At 32.4% G+C, this 23,154-nt stretch overlaps 2 protein-coding genes across 3 annotated transcripts in view; one reads left to right on the top strand and one right to left on the bottom strand.

The window, feature by feature from the left end:
- The window catches only part of LOC106618861 (uncharacterized), a 323,886-nt gene that overhangs the window by 174,297 nt on the left and 126,435 nt on the right, over window positions 1–23,154 (top strand). The window lies entirely within an intron of this gene.
- The window catches only part of fog (folded gastrulation), a 79,658-nt gene that overhangs the window by 33,507 nt on the left and 22,997 nt on the right, over window positions 1–23,154 (bottom strand). For both annotated transcript variants that reach the window (XM_036366184.2, XM_036366185.2), the window contains exon 2: window positions 14,686–14,779. The gene's annotated coding sequence lies outside the window, so the exon portion shown is untranslated. The remainder of the gene's footprint in view (window positions 1–14,685; window positions 14,780–23,154) is intronic.

Below are 23,154 nucleotides of genomic sequence, written 5' to 3'. Positions count from 1 at the left end.
TTATTCATTTCGACGATAGTTTCACGGCACCTAAAAAAAATTTTTTTTTCGAAAAGATAATGAAATTTTAACTAATATTTTTTTTGATCCACCCCAATACAGATAAATACACATGCACCTTGCGACCGCTTGTGTTTGCGTAAGCGCTTAAGCGCTGATTATATTTACTCCTCTGCACTTGCTTGTGTGTGCGGCGTGCAACAACGGTGGCGGTCTGCCACTTTAGTAGGTGAATGAGTGCCCGATATACATACATACATACATACGCATCTAAGTACACGCGTGTCTTACAGCGACCAAGCCAAAGTTGTCTGGAGCATTGCAAGCGGCTTGTTGGCAAACAGTATCGACGAAAACTATGCAAATAATGTAGAATAAAGAATAGATAAACGTGTTGACGTACAGACGCGGTCAGCTAGACAGTCACACATTGATACATACGTACAAGTAGCACTGCAACCACTTCACTGCGGCAGGCATGCACAGTTACACGACGCGTCGACCACTTGGCTGCGGTTGGGGCATGTGAAACCGCCGCTGTCTGCTCACAACATATATACACACATACATACATACATACATACTTACAAACATACAAACATTAATTCATTATTGAGTTGTTGCAACAATCGCTATTCTATATGCAGCTGATAAGTGTTCAATGCATTTATATACATACCATAAAACACACAAACTTATATACGCACATACAAATGTACATACAAGCCATATGTACATACAAGCCACATTTACATACATGCATATATACATGCCGCTATCTCCAACAACTATTTGCATAGCTATGTTATCGATACCGCAGCAGCAGAATGGCATTCTCTCTTGAAATGTGGCCAACTCGTGGCCATGACAGTGGCGCATGCGCATATCACTTTGATAGACTCATTAAATGCCCGTGGCGACATTGTGCTTCGCTAGACAGCCAACTAATACTTCGCTGTCGGAATGCGTCAAAACGATGGCTTTGATTGATGTTGACGCCGCGGAGAAAGCCGTTAAAATTTCGCAAAAAAGTAAATGTTTTTGTTTTTTCTTTAGCCTTGTCTATGAGCATGTTTTGCCATAATATACGCAAAAAGGAAATTAATTGAAGTTCATAATAGCTTAATATGCGCAAGTATATTCATGAACTGGTCTAAAGTGGCCTTTAGGGCGCGTTGATCTTTAAACGCAGCCGAAACATTATAAAAACATAGCTAGATCCTTGATTTTGATGGGTCAGCTTTTATAGCAGATATATGTTATGCAATACTCGTGCCAAATTTCTTGAAGATATCTCGTAAAATTAAAAATTTTTCCGTACAAGTACTTGATTCAGATAGCCCTGTTTGTATGGCAGCTATAGTGGTCCAATATCGGCGTTTTCGACACATGAGCTCTTGCGGAGAAAACAGCGTGGGCAAATTTTCGGATATCGATATCTCTAAAACTGAGAGCTAGACAAACGAACTGTGGCTAAATCAACTCAGCTCGTCGTGCTGATCACTTACATATATATATATTTAATAGGGGTTCCGACGTTTCCTTCTTGGTGTTCCACACTTCGTGGCAAACTTAATGTACCCTGTTCAGAGTATTAAAAAAAATGTTTGTTTCAATTAGCTTTTGCCTCTTGAAGAGCAATATGATATATCCGAGTACAATCAACTAAGCACCAAATAAATCAAACGACTTTTTAATAACTAAACAGAAAGTCAAATTATAACTACCGTCGGTAGAACCGTTTCTACAATATAAGCTTTAGTAGAATAGTTGAATTTATCATAATTAAATTGTAAACATATCTCCAGACCTTGAAATATAATGTATTCTGTAGTCCGAAAACAATTTCGTGAAATCCACCAAATCTTGTAGAAAATCTCTTCAAGAGAGCGCAGTTGTTGTTTGAATGCCTCACTAATCCTTCGTTGACACAATAGATCTTCCTGCATTATGTTTAAAATATATTTAGAGATGTAGCTCTTTCTACTTTGAAAAGTTTTCTTTCCATATATGAAGTCCCAACCATCAATCCGAGAAGCTGTCGGTATAGAATCAAGGAACAGCTCTAGCAAGGCGGATAAATCTAAACCATACCCTAAAAGCGCACGAATACATATGTAGTTATGTTTGTCAAGAGCCTCTAACATATTTAAATATCTGTAGTATTTTATGGTAATATAAACTCAGAAGGGTTTCAAGGGTGTATCAATATATTATAGAAATATACATATGTATATCCCTTATCAGTTAACTGGTTGCACTCGACAATAAACTGTCCTTTCCGTTTATTTATTAAGAATTTTCCATAATGGGAAAGAAATTTCATACAGCTAATAAAATTATTTTATGGGCATTAATAATGTAATATAGCTCCGCTGGTAAATATGAAAATGATCAAATTTAGTCGTAATAAATATTGGCAATTTTTTACCGTTTAAATTCCAAACATCAAGCACAAATACAATATAGTAAATAACATACAACTAAAAAGTTCGAAAAGTTAAGCTTAATAATAATAGCAATGAAGTTGTTTGAATTTTCCGTATTTAAACACCGAAATCCACACACCTTTTGTTTTACAGTGAATGCAATATTGCGCAATAAATTCGATGCGATGCTGGTAGCATTAAGTGCACGGCATATTTTCACGCTGGCAAATATGCGTTGCCGACACATGTCGAAACGATAAAAAAATCACACAAGAATTGACAAAAACTGAACAATGTGCGAACAAAGCCGAAAAAGTGACGGAAAAAATGTTGTTTATTGACTTGCTTTTAGTGCAACCGATTTCGGTTGATTTAAAACACGCGAATTTAATTTAAGAACATTTCAGTTATTGGACAACAAATGCAAAACGACGAAATAAAAAAAGGACTAAAAACTGACATACCATAGAGTTGATGCAAAATATTAAAAATGCTTAAGTCAATTTAAGCTGAAACAGGTATTTTGATATCCTGTGGGGATCTAAGCATACACTTTAACTCAATTTCACCGTTCTTGGGTTTTGTCAATGCTAAGTTGTTGTTTTAGATAAAACACAATATAAAATCAATTATAGCTTGGCAATAATATTACCAATATCTTAGGAAAGCTTATTTATGTGGACTTAAGCTAATTTAAGATAGTATCGCCGTAATGTATGTAATGATTCAAAAAATAATGATTTCGGGCCGCATTTCGTGTGCCAGAGCCGATTTCTGATCTGAGTGCAAGAAAAATCTCTAAATAACTTCCGTTTTGTTTTAAGCAATAAATATATTGAAAATAAAAACAAACGGATATTGCTGATGAATTGTAATGTGCAATGAAATGTGATTAAAAATTGCTGATTCACGGTTTACGGGACTCAGTCAGAAAAAAAATGTTAAAAAACAAAAAAAAAACATAAAAAATATTTAAAACCACACAGCCGCTATAAAGCGGATAAATGCTTTACGTAATAGCCGTACAATTATGTGAGATTAGCTCGAAAATGTTCGGTAAGAAATTTTTCAATTATTTTATAAAAAGCTACGTCATAAGTTCATACTCACAATAAATTTGGGATAAATTAAAAAAAAAAACATAGTAAGTCTGATCTGTAGACTTTACTTTGATTATAAAAAATAAAATAAATACTTTGGTATGCTAATAGTTTCAGAAAATATGTTAAGCAGTGCTGAAGATTTTTCGGCTTAAAATTATCTCATATACTATAGATGAATATAGGTAATGATCGAAGGGCTAGTCAAAAGTTTAATTTTTAATAAAATAGCGGCTTCCAAAACATATATATCGGTTTTTGTGTAAAAATTGTATGTTTTGTAAACCGAACACACTAAGCTGGGAAATTCTTACAAATGCGCTCATATCTCCGAAACTGTTTGCCAGATCAACTTAAAATTTTGCTAACATTTTTTCAACTATATAGAAATGTATATCGAATACATGCAAAATAAAAAATCGATTTTTAGAAATTCAAAAGTTGATATAACCCCTTAAAGCCGAACAAGAACTTTCATCATGGCAGGTTCATCCAACAATACAACATAATACATATGTACAAATGGGTATATTATTATGTGTGAAAAATCAATATTATTCAATAAACATCTATTAATTTTTAATTAATTGAATACACTCGCATTTATGCACACACATTAACTGCTTTGCCATATATGGTGTGTATAATATTACACGCTTATGTTATAAGTATGTATCATAATTCGTTTGAGAATTTAAATATTTTTTTTCGCTCATCGATCACTTGTTTATTCGAAAAAAATGCATGGTTGTCCTTTTAATTAATAAATAATAATTTATAGTTGCACCTATGCCACGGCAACAACTGCACAAGTGCATAAGTGTGTTTCCGTGTATGTGAACTTAAATAAAATTATTAAATGAGTAAACTAAAGTACAGTTAAATTAACACATCAGACATTTTTATTATGTTAAAAAGCGGGTATATGTTTGTGTATATAAGTATATGTGTGCAGCCATTCAAAGCCAGTGAAATAATGAAAATGCGTCAAAAGTAATAATTGCTGCCGCATATTATGACAATTTTTGTGTTCGCCAATTTTCCAATATGCACTTAATTTGTTGTTTCATAAACATTTTGTTTATTAATTATTAATTGTTTTTTCACTTTTTCTACATTTTGCAAATAATTCGTAATAAAAAGAGATTCTTTATTGTAAAATCCACAATTGCTCTTCTATGTGTGTGTGTGTGTATGTGAGCGTGTGTGTAAGCCTTTCGATGACACTTTCTCATTGCTCGCATAATTCACGGCAAGTCTGTTGTTTACATGCTTTATATAAGAATAATTAGGTACACACACCTACATACTAACACATATATGCATATACACATACATATACATATATGTATATATGTACATATTGCTATAGCAATTTCTATTGTTTGCAGCTTTATTAATGCGACTTGACTACACATTTCACAACTAGACATTATTTTCACTGTCCATAGTCCCACAAAAAATTAAATCAGTTCACTTGTTATACGCGCACGCACACATTCAGACACGGGCGTTGTGACTAACTTTACAGTAAATTATTCAAGCAATTTTTAGTGGAAAAAATATATTTTTGTTTTCGCTTAGAGAATATGTTCATTTCCAGCATTTAGCAAAGTTCATGGGTTCACACACACATACATGCACACATACAAGTATAAAGCACATACAAATACCATTGTGTAAGTGGCTTTTATTAAAGCATTTGATTTTATTTTCTGCGACATTGTTTTGATCGGTCGTGAATCATTTGTAGAATATATTTACTAGCAACAAGTACATGTGCGTGTGTGTGTTTATACATTTTGTTGTATGCATGTATATGTTTGACTATATCAATAAAACATGCTTTGATCGCCTTGTCGCATACAACGGTTATTTATGCTAATATGTCACATTTTGTTTTTGTCATTTTCGCATAACTGTTTTGAAGGACTGGAGCGTCACTGGCATTCCTGAAGTGCTTCAATTGATTTTGATTGAAATGTCACAGAGGTGTTGAGTACCCAGCTACATACTTGCCACTTTGCGAATTCTATTTGGCTGCTTTTCATACCCTGAACAGCGTGTATTAGGTTTGCAACCAAGTTTCTAGCACCCAGAAGAATACGTCGGAGAACCTATTAAAAATAGTTATATACATACCTCTATAGCATATAGCTGCCATACAAATTGATCGATCAAAATCTAGTTTCTGTATGGAAAACTATTTTATATTATTAGAAGGGTGTTATAGCTTCCGTGCAACCGAGCTTAACATGAAAAATTGAGTGAGTGTCAGAGTTTAATTTGTCAATGCGTGAGAATATTGCAGCTCACTTTGCGTTTTGATGCGAAATGTAAATAAAGAGTCAAGTGGCAGTTTGCTGTTGAGTGATGACGAAAGCAATTAGAATGTAAATATATTGAAATTAAAATCAAGGCGTTAAAATTTTAACGTCTAGTTATAGAGGTGATATATGCACATATAATATATACCCTCTATGGACAAAATAAAGAAGCAATTGCGAAATCTAGCCCTTAATACTTGCTTAAAGTGTTATATCCAATTACAAATAAAGTAATTTAGAAATCTGTGATTCATTTTGTATTCCCTTGATCGTCGTTCCTTTCGAAGGCTTTCAAAAACAGCTGTCTGACGGTGAATAAGATTTTTCTGCTTAAAATTATTTTAAAACCGAAAACAAGAAATAATATTATATTAACAACATTCAGTTATGGCGGTGAAGGCATCGAAAATTGCCTCTCACATGTCATCCATCCATTTCTGTTAATGACGATTAATTGGAAAAGTTAAAGAAACAGTGCTTGAAAATCGTTGAGAGATAGCAGAGGATCTCCATATCTCTTTTGGATCGACTCAACACATTTTGCTTGACGTATTGGGTATCAAGCATATCAATGCTAGACTTGTAGTAAAACACCTGAATCTTTAGCAAAAACGACATCGAGTAGAGGTAGCAAAAGAGATGCTTAAGTGTATGGAAATTTGGATTAAGCGTTGACATATTTGTATTGGCTGAAGTTTCTGTTTTGAAGCCGATTCTACATATTTGTATTAAAATAAGCGAAAATATTGATTAATATGTTGACCTTCTGATTGTCTAATTTCTAATAGAAATTGTCTTTTCTTTAACCCATCAGTAGTTCAAAGATGTTTTAGAATTTGTAAGACTCGCCACCTCTTTTGCTAAGTATCCACATACAAAAAAAGCAGCAGCTCCTTCAAGCACCCAGCAACGCTGTAAGCGATAACAACCAACTTATGAGTATTAACACAAAACACCACACGCTGACCTTGAAGGTAATACGAAATCGAACTATATTCATATCACAGTCACGCCCACAAACGATTTACATATATGCATTTTATACAAAATGCATTTGAAAAATAAAGTTATTTTCAGCGACTTCGACTTCATTTGGATACTATTGCTACAGTAATTCACCGATATTTGTCAATAAGCCATTACGTTATTGTTTTAACCTACTTATAGCGCACTGCGCACTCAATTGTTGGCAATTTAAGTTGCACATCGACATTTTAGTGTAACATTAAGCGCCGCTCGAATTGAAATTCCCACAGAGTCACTGACACGACGTTCGAGCGCCCGAATGATGCAATCCATGGCCGAACTGTTATGAGTGTGAGACCGAAAAGCGACCAGTACATCACAGAGCGCTTTGACCATGAACTCTTTGCTTTAAAGCGCACAAAAATTGGCGCAATACACAGGCGCATGCGCAAATAAAGGCACATATGGCTACACCTGTATAGGCATAGGTGAGTGTGTGTGTGTATGTGTGTTTGTTCGCGCTTGCAACTATCGTATTTGTAAACAAAACCGCGCGTTTCTACCTCAAAACTACACCCAACTAAGCTAACTAACACAGACAACAACAACAATGACAACAGCAGCGGCGTAACTGTGTAACACCAGCTAACAATAACTCAAATTGATTGACCGCGTTTGTGTAATGCAAGTACGCACACATCCACAAGCGCATTAACTAATGACTGTGTGTGTGTGTTTACATTTACAATTATGCTTTGCAGTGTGTTGTTGTTGGCAGCTGGTGGTGCGCATGCGCGAAACACTAAGCGGACGCCATGGCAAGTGGCCGGCGAACGGCGTTGGTAATTTTATTTGGCCGCCAAGTGTTGAGCCATTTTAATGGAATTAACAGGTGACACACCAGCACACGGAACTGCTGCTGTCGCGCACATACACACATACATATATACGTGTTTGTTTGGATGTATGGCATGCAGCCTGCTGTCAATGCCATATCAGTTACATTTATTTGATTGTTTAATTGCTTATTGCCATTTGGAATTCACTTTTGTCGTTTGTGCTTTGGCCACAAATTGTCCATACTTGTAAGTACATACATATATTTTTTTGTATTACAAAGATTTATTGCATTGTTTGTATGTATTTTTACACTTCTTTTGGTTGCAAGCGTTTTTAGACTTCCTCGTGTTTTTTTATTTTTATTTCCGACAAATTATTTAATAAGTTATGTCCGTATATTTGCTTTAGCTTATCATTGTGCAATACACTTGCGCACATACAGTGACTCAAAATAGCGTGCGGACGTCAAGAGCTCAGAGTCTTGTTGCCAACATTGTCGTTTTCCGGCAGAAACTTGGATATATTTTGCTTTCAAGGCTCGGTTGAACTTTTTTAAAAAAAATATTTTGTTATAGTTTATAATATTTTTGTCCAAATAAAATAAGTTCAGAATCTTTATCTATAAAAGCAAGAAAAAGCGCTAACTTCGGCTGCACTAAAATTATAATACCCTTCACAAGTGTTTCTTTTTATTAATTTTATTATAAAAGGATATAAGAAAGATATTTTTCTTGATTTTGATCGTGCAGTTTATATGTCTGAGATAAAAATTTGTGACTATACCTTGAAAAATAAAAAAAAAAATTCAGATATAGCATAAAAATCATTTGAGGATGTAATTATGCACAAAAACATCGTAAAGCGATTCCTGACAAATTTAGTTAATCATAAACAACCTTCCAAAAATTGTCATAGATGAAAGATAATTTCGATACATCAAATAGGTGTGCAGACGTCTCTACAAACATTATTTTTTAAGAATATTTGAAAAATATTATTTAGAAATCACCGAAATTGGCGACAAAATGGAATCAATACAGCATTCTTGATGAAGAATTAAGGTTACCAGACAAAATTAAAAAGGGGCATGGCACTTCCCATACCATAGACATTTTTCATAGCACATGTATGTATCTTCGAAAGTTTTTACATTTCTCATATAAAATTAGGTAATTTTTATAAAACGGTTTGATTCTTCACAGGTAATCGAAAATCTCAGTTGTTGAGATCAAGATCGCATATTATAATCTGAGCAAATCTATCGAAATTTTTCCGGTGTGTGGTACTTTCAGTCGAGGTTTTATGCAATGAGCATTTTCAATAAGTGCGGAAAACCCAAACCGACTAAAAATAAGGTAAAATATTTATTCGGTTATACTGAACAATATTTAAAAATTGTTATTGGATTGACGTTAACATTAAAATGTACAATAATTGAAACATTTCAACGAATCTATGTAAGTTCCTGATAAAAAATGCTAAGTGCACATTTTTACTTATATTCTATTTCTTATTAAATTCAGAAAATTCGGCTTTTGCTCTAAAGAAGACAATTTTCGCAAGTGTATTTACCTTTTTTTAAGGTTAAATGCGATTTTTGGTAATAGTTCGACTATAGAGCCATCTATCGGACTTTCACTTTTTTTAAATACATAAAATGATTGGAGGATATAAGGCACAAACAAATTTATTTCGCGAATTGTTTCGCACTTTTTCAAACACACACTAAAATTATAATAAATTTAACTTCTTCGAAAAAAAAATAACTTGGAGCAACAATAATTTTCCATGATTATTGATGTTAAGAAACTAAAAAAAAATATTAACCAAATTGTATAACAAAACAACTCAAAATTGTAATAATTAACTTCATTCAACTCACTTCGGTTGAAGACAATTTTGAGTTATTCAATCGTGATTTTTCATAGCTCGAACAACTTAAGTACAGTTATGATTTAGAAAATTTTACTAACTAGTATTCTTAATAGCATATAATATACCTAGATGGACACAAATATACATACATACTAATTAAAACAAAAATAAGAAAAAAATGTTTGTAGCTGTTTAAAGTGCTCTCACTAACACATTTAAACATTTAGTTTTACTTCTTTTTTTTAAATTTTTTTATATTATTTTATTCTTTAATTTCTTTTATTTTAATTTTTATGCGTTTCACTCTTGTTCACCACCAATTGAAGCAGTAATATTCATAAAGAAGAATTTATTTTAAAAGCAACCGGAAAAAAAGTAAAATAATGAGAAATATCAAAAAAAGCACGCCAATAACAACAACTGTCATGAAGGCGCAAATAAAATATTAAAATCACTTGCGTAATTAATGGCCAGCAGGGTTTGGTGCTGATTGCAGCTACAATTTTTAATTTTAATTTCTGCTCTTCACAGAACAACAAACACTCTTTATTGGCGTTTGTTGTAATTGTAGTATGAATTTACGGCAATGGTGTCGCCTACGGAGCGCTGTGCGGTGCTGTCGCACTTTCTGCTCAACACTCGTGTACTTGCTGATTGCGTTCGCTGATTAAACACAGCAACGCTATCAAGCAACGCCAATCCACTGCCGCCGTTTTTCGTACACTAAAAAATGAAAACAACAACAAAGAGTTTGTTAATACCGCAAACGCCGCGGCGCAACCGCCCGCAACTACAGAGGATGCTTCACTTTTTAATGTTAATTCATTGACCATTCATGCTCGCCGTCACAGTCGCGCTGGCGACAAGCTGCTGCGCTGTGCTGTTGTTGCTACTGTTGTTGTCAGCGGAGCGCTGTGAGTTGTGCGCGTCGGAAATGCGCCCGAAAACAAAATACATAACGCGTACTCATCGGCATAAATAGCCAAATGTTCGCGCATATTTTGCGCCTTAAATATGCTGATAAAAAATAAGCGCCGAGAAACAGCAATAAAACAGGTAAATAAAATTTATTGTGTAAACCTGTCGCAGCGCCAAATCGAAAGTTGGTCTCATCGCGCATTAAGCGCCTTTCTTTTTCGGCGCTTTGGATAACTGGCGACTTTTGGCGTTTATTTCGATATTACACAATACAAGGTATACCTTTGAGGCAGAAAAATGGTCTTGTTTAGTTCAATGGTGACATTAATTAAAGAAGTGAATTGAAGACGCAGTTTTGGTGCTCTTTTTTAGAAAATCGCGCAAAAAAAATAGCTTAGTAAACACTTTTACAAATACTTTAAAATACTTTGAAAAAAGTTCTTAAAAATCAGCAGCTTCTATATGAGTCCAGATATATTTATAAGCAAATACTTATGTATGTAAGTATTATATTTATATACATAAGGCCCGCATGATTTGCAAAGCCACGCTTACAATTTATCAATAACAGCACGACGAAAAATATTTAAAATATGTTTTAATCTGCTTCCGCTTCCCAGTCCGAATTTTGATAAGCTCTTTGCAAAGGGTCAGCTAATTTCGTTGATTTCCAAACTTATCCGCATAGCTTTCGCATAAAATAAACGGCGATATACCCCTCAACATACTTATATACATATGAATATAAACATCGGCTAAAAAAATATAAAATACTACACCATTAACCATATAAGCGACTTATCAGAGCTTGGAGTGTAGCGAAACGAACAAGCAACTGGCCCTGCCAGGGTCTTTCACCAAAGCTGCAGGTGACGGAGTTCAGGTTTTAGTACGTAGGCGTACTGCGCCGCAAGAGATAGGCTGACAGAGAGTTATACCACTTTAATGAGTTATCTACATATTATATATTATCTACAATTAAACTGGATAACTTTGTTGTTTTTCCATGAAATTAAAAGAGTAAAGTTGAAACTTAATGAGCAGGAAAGTGTAAGATGATTTTATCTAAATTATTTTAAATATGTACAACTAAGGTAGAATCTCGAGAAAACCTTTCCCAACTAGCTCATTAATCTCGTATCCTCTATAAAGTATAGTAGTAGAGCGCAGGCGGCCATCATTAGGCCCATTGTACTCCTGGGTGCTAACCAAATTAAGCCTTATTCAGCAACTCAACTGATTTCTTTCCCATATCAGCTACCCAAGCCGTGAAATATATATATCTCTACATTCGCCGAAGATTTTGTATTTGCGCCCAGATAGGCTATCCACTAGAGGGTTTATGGACTTGCTGGTTATTTAGCTTCAAGCTACCTTCTGTGTATAGATTACTACAGAAGAAGCGCGCTCCTGTTCGTATTTCACCCTTTGATCCGTCGCTGAAGATGTAGATTTCGCCGTTGGAACTGTCGATCACAAAATCATTGGACCATTCTTCTGCTGGAGAATGAAAACATTTTATTTAATGCCACATGAATCTCATTTTCTCAGTTGCATTGACAATTCCGCCCGAGTTCATATGAATTTACTATTGCAGAATAACCCAACTTCAACAGCATTGCTAAATCTACAAAACATTAGAAATCATATATATATATTTTTTAGGTACTATGATAGGCCTTAAAGCTTTTAAATTTGTCTCTAATTTAAGATCAATACGTTTTAATTTCTTTTAGACAGAAAACGATAGTGGCAACTTTAACTTTCTGACGGAAACAGCTAGACAATAACAGCCTCTGTCCATAAAGAAATGTAGCTGATATTCTTTTTTTTTTGCATTAGACACTTATTTTGTCTAAGAGAGTAGTCTAGTAACTCCGAAGCATCTCGTAATTAAGTTAAGCAGGAGTTTATCAATACGCCGTAATGGATTGTAAAGTGTAATGATCTCAACTTTCCCATACTAAAACCTTAAGTACGAGTATTGTTTTATTTTGAATAATTTTCCTATTATTCAGTCAGTGAAGAAAGCATTTAGGAATTAATTCTAGTATTCAACAAAACGTAAACCTACTTCGTAGTTTTTGCAGGACGACGCTTGTTGATAAACCGCAAATATATTATTTTAGTTCAGATTTCGATTAAAAATATTCTACAATATATTTAACAAAGAAAAAGTGTTTAAACAAATACAGCTGTTTGTGACAGCTCTCACGGCTCTCAGAGCGCTTGGCTACATTTATGTCACGGCAAATTATGCTCAATTATTTGTGTATCATCGATTTAATCTACTAACTTTGTAACAAAACAACATTACCGTTTGTCTAATATCAAATATAGTGGCTTATGAAATTCATATTCACCGGCCAATGTAAACAAAGTAGATACATTTTTATTAAAGTAAATTTCAGCACCATTTTTAAAACAAGAATTAAATAGTAAAAAACTTAATACCACACTAATTAAATTCTGAATTATTAAAAATGTTTATTATGGCTTTTTCTATCATTTCAGGTAAATCGGAAAAGAAACTTTACGTTCAAGCTTATCAAAGCAATGAAAAGTATTCACCGTAAATATGCGTAAGTCGGATTAATCTGTTTTTATGTGCATTTTTTAGACGAAAAACAGAAGCATGTGTCAATAAACATTAGCAAATGATAAAATAACATACGAAGCGCTTTAGTTTCACATAGTTAATTCATTTTTTTTTTTTGTGTTTTTATACCCTGAACAGGGTACGTACTTATATTAAGTTTGCCACGATGTTTGTAGCAGCCAAAACGAAACGTCGGAGAGCCTACAAAGTGTATACATAAATGTTAAGCATGACGGGCTGAGTCGATTTAGCCATGTCCGACCGTCCGTCTGTATATACGCGAACTACTTTCCTTAGCTTTTGAGGTATCACACTGAAATTTTTCACATGGCTTTTCCTTACCAAGAAGATTTTTTCACAAAATCTGGCACGAATTTTCGCCGTTAGCATCGCTAGGAGATTACTAACATATTGTTCAGATCGGACCACTAAAGCATATAGCTGTCATACAAACTGACCAATGAAAATCAAGATACAGATTATTTTATACAACTTATATGCTATAAGATTGCTTCTGTCAAGAGTATTATAGCTGCGATGCAGCCCAATTTAATGTTTTCGTTTTGTTCTGGTACTTTTTATTCATTTTTCATAAATTAAAAAAAATATAATATAAGGTATGCTTATTTATAAATAATTTTTTAATTTTATTTACTTTACGTTAAATTTTAAAATTTAATGCTGCTTAGCACAGTTGAAACTAGCAATATTTTTTTTTGTTTTTTTAATCTGTATTAAATTGTCAACACAAATTTTCACAACAACAACTGCAACAATGACAACAGTGTGAACATTCTCATTGAAACACAAGCGTTTTGGGAAAAACTGCGAAGCGTTGCCAGAACTATGCAAAAGAGTTTGAAAAAATACTTATGTATACATTGTATATATATAATAAATAAATAAAAAATATCTTACAAACGTATGTGCGTATTTTTTCACGATCTCGCTTAAACATTTGACAATGTCACAAACGTCAATGGTAAAAAATTTATTACGCTCATGGACAAGAAAAAAATATAGTACGACTAAATATGTGCATAAGCGCACATACATACATACGTAAATGTATATCTGCATAAATGTTTTATGGACACAAAAAATTTGTAGCCATGTTAATATTATACAGACATACATACATATGTACATATACATGTACTAGGTAGGCATATACGCCATCATAGCTTGTTATTAGCCAATTTAAATTAAATAAATTAAAGCAATGCGTCATAACAACAAAAAGACATAATAAAAATACAGAAAAAACATAACATGACATAGCATAGCATAACACCAAATAAATAAATAAATGCGCGTAAATGATCGCTGAATTATTCATACCAATAAATTTGCGCTGACAATGAGAGAATATCTGCCGCCCGTATGCGCATGAAAGAGATAAACGCGTCGCTGGCAAATATACAATTTTGTTGAAATAGCGATTTTTAATGAGCTATTTTGCCAATATCAAGTGCAAATGTCTATAAACAGGGCAATTGACAAGCTAACTGTATTATAAACAATTGACTGCACACATACGAGTACATAAATAATGCATATAGGCTCACCAACACACACAAAGGGTTATCACTAAAGTGCACCGTTAATTCTACAAACACATACATACGTACCTTTAGGTTTGATCAGCTGCCAATTAAAGCTAATCGATTTTGTTGTTTGTGAAAAATTCAACAGCTGCGAGCGTTTGCTTTAATAAGTTGAATGCTGTAAGAAAAGCAAAAAAACATATTTTTAATTAATTAAAAGTTACTAAACTAAATTATGTGTGCATTTCGTGCTACTCACTAAATAAATAATGAATTATATAATTTTAATCACACGTTAGCCGATTTGTCGTGTGCAAATACATAGCGAGTAAAAAGGTTTGAATTATAAATTCAAGTGTTGTAAAAATTTAGTTATTTTTCTAACTAATTAATTTTTGTTTATCTAATATTCTTGCTTTAACTCATTTGTTTGATTAAATCATTTGTATATGCCAACATTAATTATAATTATGTGAAATACGCATATATGTAAATTTATATATTATATATATTTTTTTTTCAAAATATAATATAATATTTAATGAATAACTAAAACAAATATGTATTTCCTGTGTTGAGGTCTTTGGTCAAATGTTGCTGTGCGTGCACACCTAGAAAGTGTTAATTATTTCACAATTTTGTGAATAGCCGTAAGTTGACATAACGAGAAAAAATAAAAACAAATTATACACAATAATAACTTAATAATAATTGTAAGCAATAAATTATTTTAAAATCAATAATTGTGAATTTTTAGGTAATACGTACATATTTATTTGGGGCAATATATATTTTTGTATTAATAAAATTTGTTTTAAAACTGAAATTTTCACAAAATAACAGCCAGAAGCAAACACTATCAAAGCTCTTATCAATTTTTTAGCGTTCTAAATACTTAAAATGATCCACTAATTTAATTTAATAAAATTTATCAAAGTGTTTTACTCAATTTCACTTGCTATAACTTTGAAGCTAAACATATTAAGGATGTGTGAAAAGAACACTGAATAAAAAAGTCATTAACCAACCTTGGCAATATTCCATTTGTCAAAATCTTCATGTGTTTTTGTGCTTTGAAAAAAAGTAAGAACTATAGAGTACGCAATGGTGATTAATACGCTATGTCATAAACGAAATGCACTGTCAAATTTAGTTTGCTTATAAACTTCACCAACTAATGCATTTTTTGGTCAAGAGTACTAAAGAAATGGCAAAAGACTTTTGTAATCTCTGTAGCTATAGGCTTAGTCTTCTATATGACCAAAGTACCCTATCGCCCAATAGATAACTAGAAGGGTTCGTTGATAGTGCTTATATTTTCTTCTTTTTTTTCTTCACATCATCGAAATTGGCTTAAGCTTTGTGAATTAACACAAAGAATTCCTGGTAGTTTTTGTAAACCTCTTTTCAACGAAGTTCTTTTAGCGGCTTTTGTTCATTTCAAATCATTCTAAGTTATCAAATTCATTAAATTATTTCAAACGTGATTATAGAAGCTTCAGTTGAGCCATTCATTCGTACAATTAGTAATATTTTACTAGGCTTTTATATGTAGCCAATTTACTGATTGACTTAAATGACTAGCTATCTAAAAAAAAGCGATCAAGTGTACCATTGAGCTGAATATTATCACGTGTATACTTCTGCTTGGCGAACAAGTTTCTCTGTCTGGTCCTAGCTTAAAGTTTGTACAAAAAGACAGTTCGATTACTCCTGACCTTGGCAAGTTAAAAGAAGAAATAAATTTAAGATAATTCTTTCAACTTGCCAATTAATGCTTAATTGTAAATCAATTAGTGTTTAAATTCTAAAGATATTTAATAAAAATTGCATAATTTGAAATAAAACTTAAATTTTGCTTTGGTTAAGATTGATTAAGATTGGTTTAATGAATAATAACTACATATAAAAAAAACTCTACGCGGCTAAAATAAGTTTTTGTTTGGACCCAAACTTTTTTTCATTTCATTAGAAAGTTACAAAACTTACCTTAGTTTAGTAAAATAAGTAGGTTTAAATAATCAACAATTTATTTTTATTCCATGCAATTATACTATACGTTATCATAACTCCATATTATTGACGAGTAACAGCCTACATTAATATTAGAATTAAATTGTTATCAATATTGGACTAAAAAAATTGTTGACACTTTTAAACCGTTTCCTTAACACCTGTCAAAAACCAACTAAAAAACTTTAATGAGTCGCCGATTTACAACTTAATTGTCTCAATTTACAACTTAATTATCACAATTTACAACTTAATTGTCCCAATTTACAACTTAATTGTCGCAGTTTACCAATTAAATTACTCAATTAAAAAACTTAATTGAGTCGCCGATTTACAACTTAATTGTCTCAGTTTACAACTAAATTAAACCAAGTTATAAGTTATTAGCTTCAATTTAAAATTTAATTTGCCAAATTTACGATTTAATTACTTGAGCTAACTGTACAGGAAATATCCAAGTTAATTAATTGAATTAAAAAAGACACATAATCCCGTTCAGATTTCAAGTAAAATTTTGCGAAAACCATTCTTTTATTTTAATTGCTTGACAATCTTCGTACAGTAATCAACTTTGCTGTCGTTTTCTCTGCTTCAACTTTAAATTTTTCGCTTTAAATCCACCTGTCAATTACTTTGTAACCAAAAACCTGTTAGCCGTCTCATACCAGTTATATTGGCAAGTTGACGTGGGTTTGCCACACAGAATTATGTAGGCACCACCGCACTTTATTTGATGCCGCCCACAAAAGAATAACCAAAACACGACTCTAATTTGTTGAAATTGACAGTTTAATTCAACGCATCAGTGCGTCCTTTCCGACTTTCTTTTTAACTTTTCTATTTTCGTTTCTATGTTTTTCTGGTTCGATTTCACTTTTAGTTAGTTTTACTTTAAAAAATTCATTTTATTTGTTAAGCTACTGGAACAAATAAATGGTCATTGATTTACAAAAACAAAAAAGTAAAATTTGCAAATTGACAGTTTCGTTGACATTTAATTCGAAATAAATTTGTGTCAATTTCTTTTGTTGAAGGTTATAAGAAAAGGCACATACGTACTTATGTATGTATGGAGAACGTTTTGTTTTATTTGACATTGCAAGTGCGTTAAGGACAAAAAAATGTGCGAATCCGTTTTATATTGGGTTATATAAGTTTGAGGTTATGTTAACTTTATTAGCATTTTTATTATTCTTTGCAGAGAAGTTTGTTAACATCGCTTGAGTTGTTTGCATAACACCAAGATTATGAGAAAACAAATTCCGGAGATTTATCTTGTTTCGTTTTAACGAGCAATAAATCAACACTATGCGATCAGGATAATATTTCCGAAGGGTTTGTATAACACAAATATACATAAGTACAAATCTGTAGAAGTAGCAAATAGCCAGTAGGCACATTTTCCATTTTTAATTGACCCCTTAAGGTTATATTAAAATACCGTTGTTTTATATATCCTATTACAGACACAAGTAAAATACAGAGGAGAGCCTTAATGAAGCTTAACAGCATCTTCCATAAGTTAATAGCTATTATACAAAGTTGCCGTCGGTTATCAAATCCAAGATCGAATGAATATTTCAGAAATATTTTCTGCATAAGATTCACAAAATTTTTAAGTGACTCTATAGTAAAGGTTTAACATATATAGTTTCCAAGCCAAGTATAAGTCGTTGTAAAGTTATTTTTAAATAGATGGATGTAATATATTAAGGGTTAAAAACCATCTCGGAAGTTACTGTACGAAAACTTCTGCCATCACTCTCTCAGTTCAAAGATTGATCTTTTTCTTTAACACTTGATTCAATAAGTACAAAATGCTAGGTTCGGAATAGGCAACATTTCAGTTGAGCAGTAATAAATTGTATCGTTAAAAAGTTATTTGAGGCCAAAGTCCAACTTTAAATAAGGCGAATGACTTATGGAACTGCAATAGCTTGCTTACATAAACATATGTAATTATAATGTAGCATAAGTACATCTGTATGTATGTACCCATATATATATAAACACAATTTCCCCTATTTATGCTGCGAGCCAACTATCGGTTAAGTCACTGGTTAATTGCCAAAAAGCGCTACCAGAAATTTTTGTTAAAGTTTCAATGAGTTTCTTAAAGCCGAATTGATGATTCTAACCGAAACTCTTGTGTAAAGGCCAATGTACGATGTGTATGTGTTAGTTTTCACACTAATTCTTTCACTGTATTGGAGTTTCGGCAGTAATGACTTCCTGAGTACAGTAACTCATTTTAAAACCGCCACTGTAGCGTTCAGTTAAATAATCCATTACATTATTTGGAATCTGTTTTCAGCGCCTTTCTCATTCCTACTAATAGAATATGTAGCTTACTATATATGTGTGTGTTCAAAGATCGCTTCCACGAATAATTATTATTAAGAATTTTTAAGTAAATAGTATATACAGAAGTATATTTTTCATGCGCTAATTTTGATTACTTTTTTCGCATTTTAAATACAATGTCCTCCACGCTCATTTCGCCATTTGTCAGCTCAAATGCAAGCGGCGTAGAAGCGCGCACCAACACAAATACAATTTCAGTGCACATGTACTTAATGCACATGGACTTGGTTTGGTGTGCGTGCGAAGCGTCTTATCAGCTGACAAATTCAATACTTTTAGCTGCTGTTTCTGGGCTTTTAGCTGCCATAGGGGCTACTGCGGCGGCTGATGATGCTGAGGCGGTTGAATTTGTTGCTGTTGTTGTTGCTGCGGCTTATCAGTTTAATAGCGCGAAAACAGACAACAACAGTACAGGGCCAAAACGGTAAACTGCAAACACAAATAGTATGTAAATATACAAATATGTATATATATATGTATTTACACACATATTATATACATATATTATATGTGTATAACTATAAATAGTATACAAATAAATAAAGTAAAAATAAATGACAATACATGAGGTTTATATTGGCATTTACCCACACTCATAAACCTATCCTATATGTAAATACAAGTATATATAATACATATATATATGTATATATAAATATATAGTAGTATATGTACTTATGTACATAAAAGTATATTCAAACTCGCCGCGATTGCCACGCTGATAATGCGATTGTATCTAGGTGCAACAAGCAACAATGTGTGCATTCACAACAACAAAGCAATTGTCTATGCAAATTCAAATGTGCAAATGCACTGGCAATGACCCTGCAGGGAAAATTCGGTGAACACAAAGCATTGTATATACTTTTTATACCCTGAACAGGGTATATTAAGTTAATCACGAAATTTATAACACCCAGCTGGAAACGTCAGAGATTCTATTATATATATTTATAAATGATCAGCGTGAAGAGCTGAGTCGACTTAGCCATGCCTGTCTGTATATACGCGAGCTACTCCCTCAGGTTTTCAGGTGTCGATTTGAAATTTTGTTTACGTCCTTTTCTTCTCAAGAGGCTGCACATTTGTCGGAATCGTCGATATCAGACTACTATATAGTAGAGCTGCCATACAAACTGAACGTTCTGAATTAAGTGCTTGAATGAAATTTTTTTTTATTTGAGAAGATATCTTCTTTAAATTTGACACAGATTATTATCTAAGACAACATATGTTTTGAACAAATTGTTCAGATGGGACCAATAGCAAATGGCCGCCATACAATTGTTATATGAAAATCAAGTGTTTTTATGGAATTTTTTTTATTTTTGTCGGTTGTTTCAACTTCTGTGCAACCGAAATTAACGTTTTTTCTATTATTTTTTATTTTTATTGAAATATGACCATCAATCAAAATCTTTAAATATCACATATATTTTTAAAGTTTTTTGTGCAGAGATATCCCAAAGATTACCAATTAATGCATATAGTATATAGCTTAAAGCAAAAAATATACTTAAGCTTAGAAATATTCTTCTGTATAAATTAATGACTCAGCTTCTCAGCTGTTTCATCATATTGAAGATAGTTTCGTAAGGTCACGGAATAGAAAAGTATATTTATAAATGAAAGTATTTGTTAAGCTCTAATAGGTTAAATATATTTTTAGTTTAAATCACAAGATTTTTATATAATTTATAAAACAGGAAAAATATGAGTACTTCAATAGTAGCAGAGAGCTTGTGAGAAGAAGGTGTTTTCCTAACAGTAAAAAGTTGAATTTTCCTACAGGGTATGTATGACAGCTTTGTCTTTCAGTATTGAATTATCGAAAAAAAAAATTAACATATCTACAACTCCCGCATTATACGTTTGAAAAGTGCAATGAATGCATGATTGCCACGATAATCATGAAAACCTATGCTTGCAACATGCCACACAACATACATAACACATTTCCTTTCAACATTTTTTGGAATTCTTTGCACGCGTTCAAACGTTTTGAAATTGTCAACATAATAGAGTTTGATAATATATTTACCTTTACTTCCGATTTGGACTTGTACGTTTTGGTAATACAATACTTGTTTATACACCTACATACACAAACCAACAACCAAATTTGAATGCAACACAGCAGGCAGGAAGTGTTTGCAGCAACTTTACCCAATTTGTACAACTGCATAATACTTCACTATTTTAGTATAGAAAAAAAAATAACTACTATTTTATCGCACTTGTGCATCTCTTTGCATATAAGCAAACATAGCGTTGAGTGGAGACGAGTGTGTAGTTGTTGCAATGTACCATAAACAGCTGCGCATTAGCACTCATTATCGCCTGCGTGGGTGATTAGTAGATCTCTGATTTGTGAGTTCACTTCTTTCGCTGTGCGTTTGAGTGCCTTAAGTGGTCTTGTGTGTCTGGTCTGAACAAGCAAAGGCATAACAGTTATCTACTTGCATATGTATATAGATTTAATGATGATACAGGCATACATAGTATGTATATACGGACATATGTACATTTATGTGGGCGCCGCCGTCGCAGCTGGTTTTGTGTTGCTGTCAAAGATCTGCTAATAACGCATCTGCATTTCGAGATAAGTATCTATCAGTGTACGCAATCTTTCTCAATCATAGTATGTGCAAACAATAAGTAATTATAAGATACTCAACTGACTGTTCAAGCGAACTACAATTGAAAAAATTGAATGGGATTTTGAAAATTTTCCATTGAACTTGTTAAACTTGAAAATGATAGCTGATGATTTTTATTTTGCTTTAATTATCTGTAGTAAATTAAAAAAAAAATTATAATTTTGATATAAGCAAATTAAACTCAGTGCTTAGTGATGGCAAAAATATTATTAATCGATACACACATATAGAGTATATAACGCCAATTTGGATGGTTTATAGAGGAAAGTTATTATTAGTTAAGATTTTATGATATAAGCGATCTTTTTTGTCAAATTTCTAATTTTTTATTTTTCGTAAATAAATCAATTATTCGTTTGAATCTTCGAGGAGAGTTATTAATAGTAAAACAAATTTTGAATGTCCTTTAAGAAGTTGTTTCATATGTAGGATAAAGCCATTTTACTACTAGTAGGCTCCAATAGAGGAAATACATATGTATATACATATGTTTTCTAATTGAAAATGGAAAAAAAAAAAATGTTACAATAACTTCCGCTATAATAATAAAATACCCTTCATAAGTACGTTTCTTATAGCATAAATGCTAAACATAGATCTTTTTCTTGATTTTGATCCATCAGTATGAATGGTAGCCATATGCTAAGTGGTCCAATCTGAGCAATTTCTTTGGAGATTGCATCTATTGCCTTATTTCTATGCCAAATTCGTGAAACTATCTTATCAAATAAAAAAGTTTTCCTTACAAGGACCTGAATTTGATCGATTATTATTATTATTTACGGCTATTGCCGATATCGTCAATTCCGACAGATGAGCAGCTTCTTGGGGGGGGGGGGGGGGGGGGGAAAGAAAGTGTGCAAAATCAGATCAGATCGATATCTTAAAAAGCAGAGACTAATTCACCTATATGTAAACAGATGGACTCGATTTAGCTTATCATTTATATATATACTTTATAGGATCTCCGACGTTTCCTTCTGGGTATTACAAACTTTGTGGCAAATTTAGTATACCCTGTTGTGGGTATAAAAATATGATAATGTGCTTTTAGAACTATTATCTTTAGGACATTAGTCGATTAATATAAATGTTTCTCTTAAATGAGCTTCAATTTGATTATTTTTAAAATTTTTATACTCTGAGTCCTCATTGTACTGACCAAAATTTTTTTATAAATGATATAGTATATCCCACGATAATTTAAAACACAAGAAAGAAAAATGTTTACTCGAAATGTATCGATTGGGACGGATTGATTTTTGCTTAGCCTGAGGGTAAAATTTGTACATTATTAAAGAAAACTTTTGGAAAAATAAAAATAAAAAAATTTTTAACATCTAGAGCCTCTCTCACTTCCACTCACTTTTAAAGTAAATTTCGAGTTAAAATTTTTATTTCGTAAAAATTTTTTGATAAGTGTTCTAGAAGCTGTGGAGAGTCCTCTTCTGGCCAATTAAAAGTTATGAACTAAAAAAAAACTTTGTGGTCCTTATTGGAGTTTAAAAAAAAAACT

Source organism: Bactrocera oleae, chromosome 5, assembly GCF_042242935.1.
Source record: "Bactrocera oleae isolate idBacOlea1 chromosome 5, idBacOlea1, whole genome shotgun sequence".
In the NCBI taxonomy this organism is placed as follows: Eukaryota; Metazoa; Arthropoda; class Insecta; order Diptera; family Tephritidae; genus Bactrocera; species Bactrocera oleae.
The sequence above is the reverse complement of the archived record's forward strand: the minus strand, read 5'-3'. Positions and strand labels throughout refer to the sequence as shown.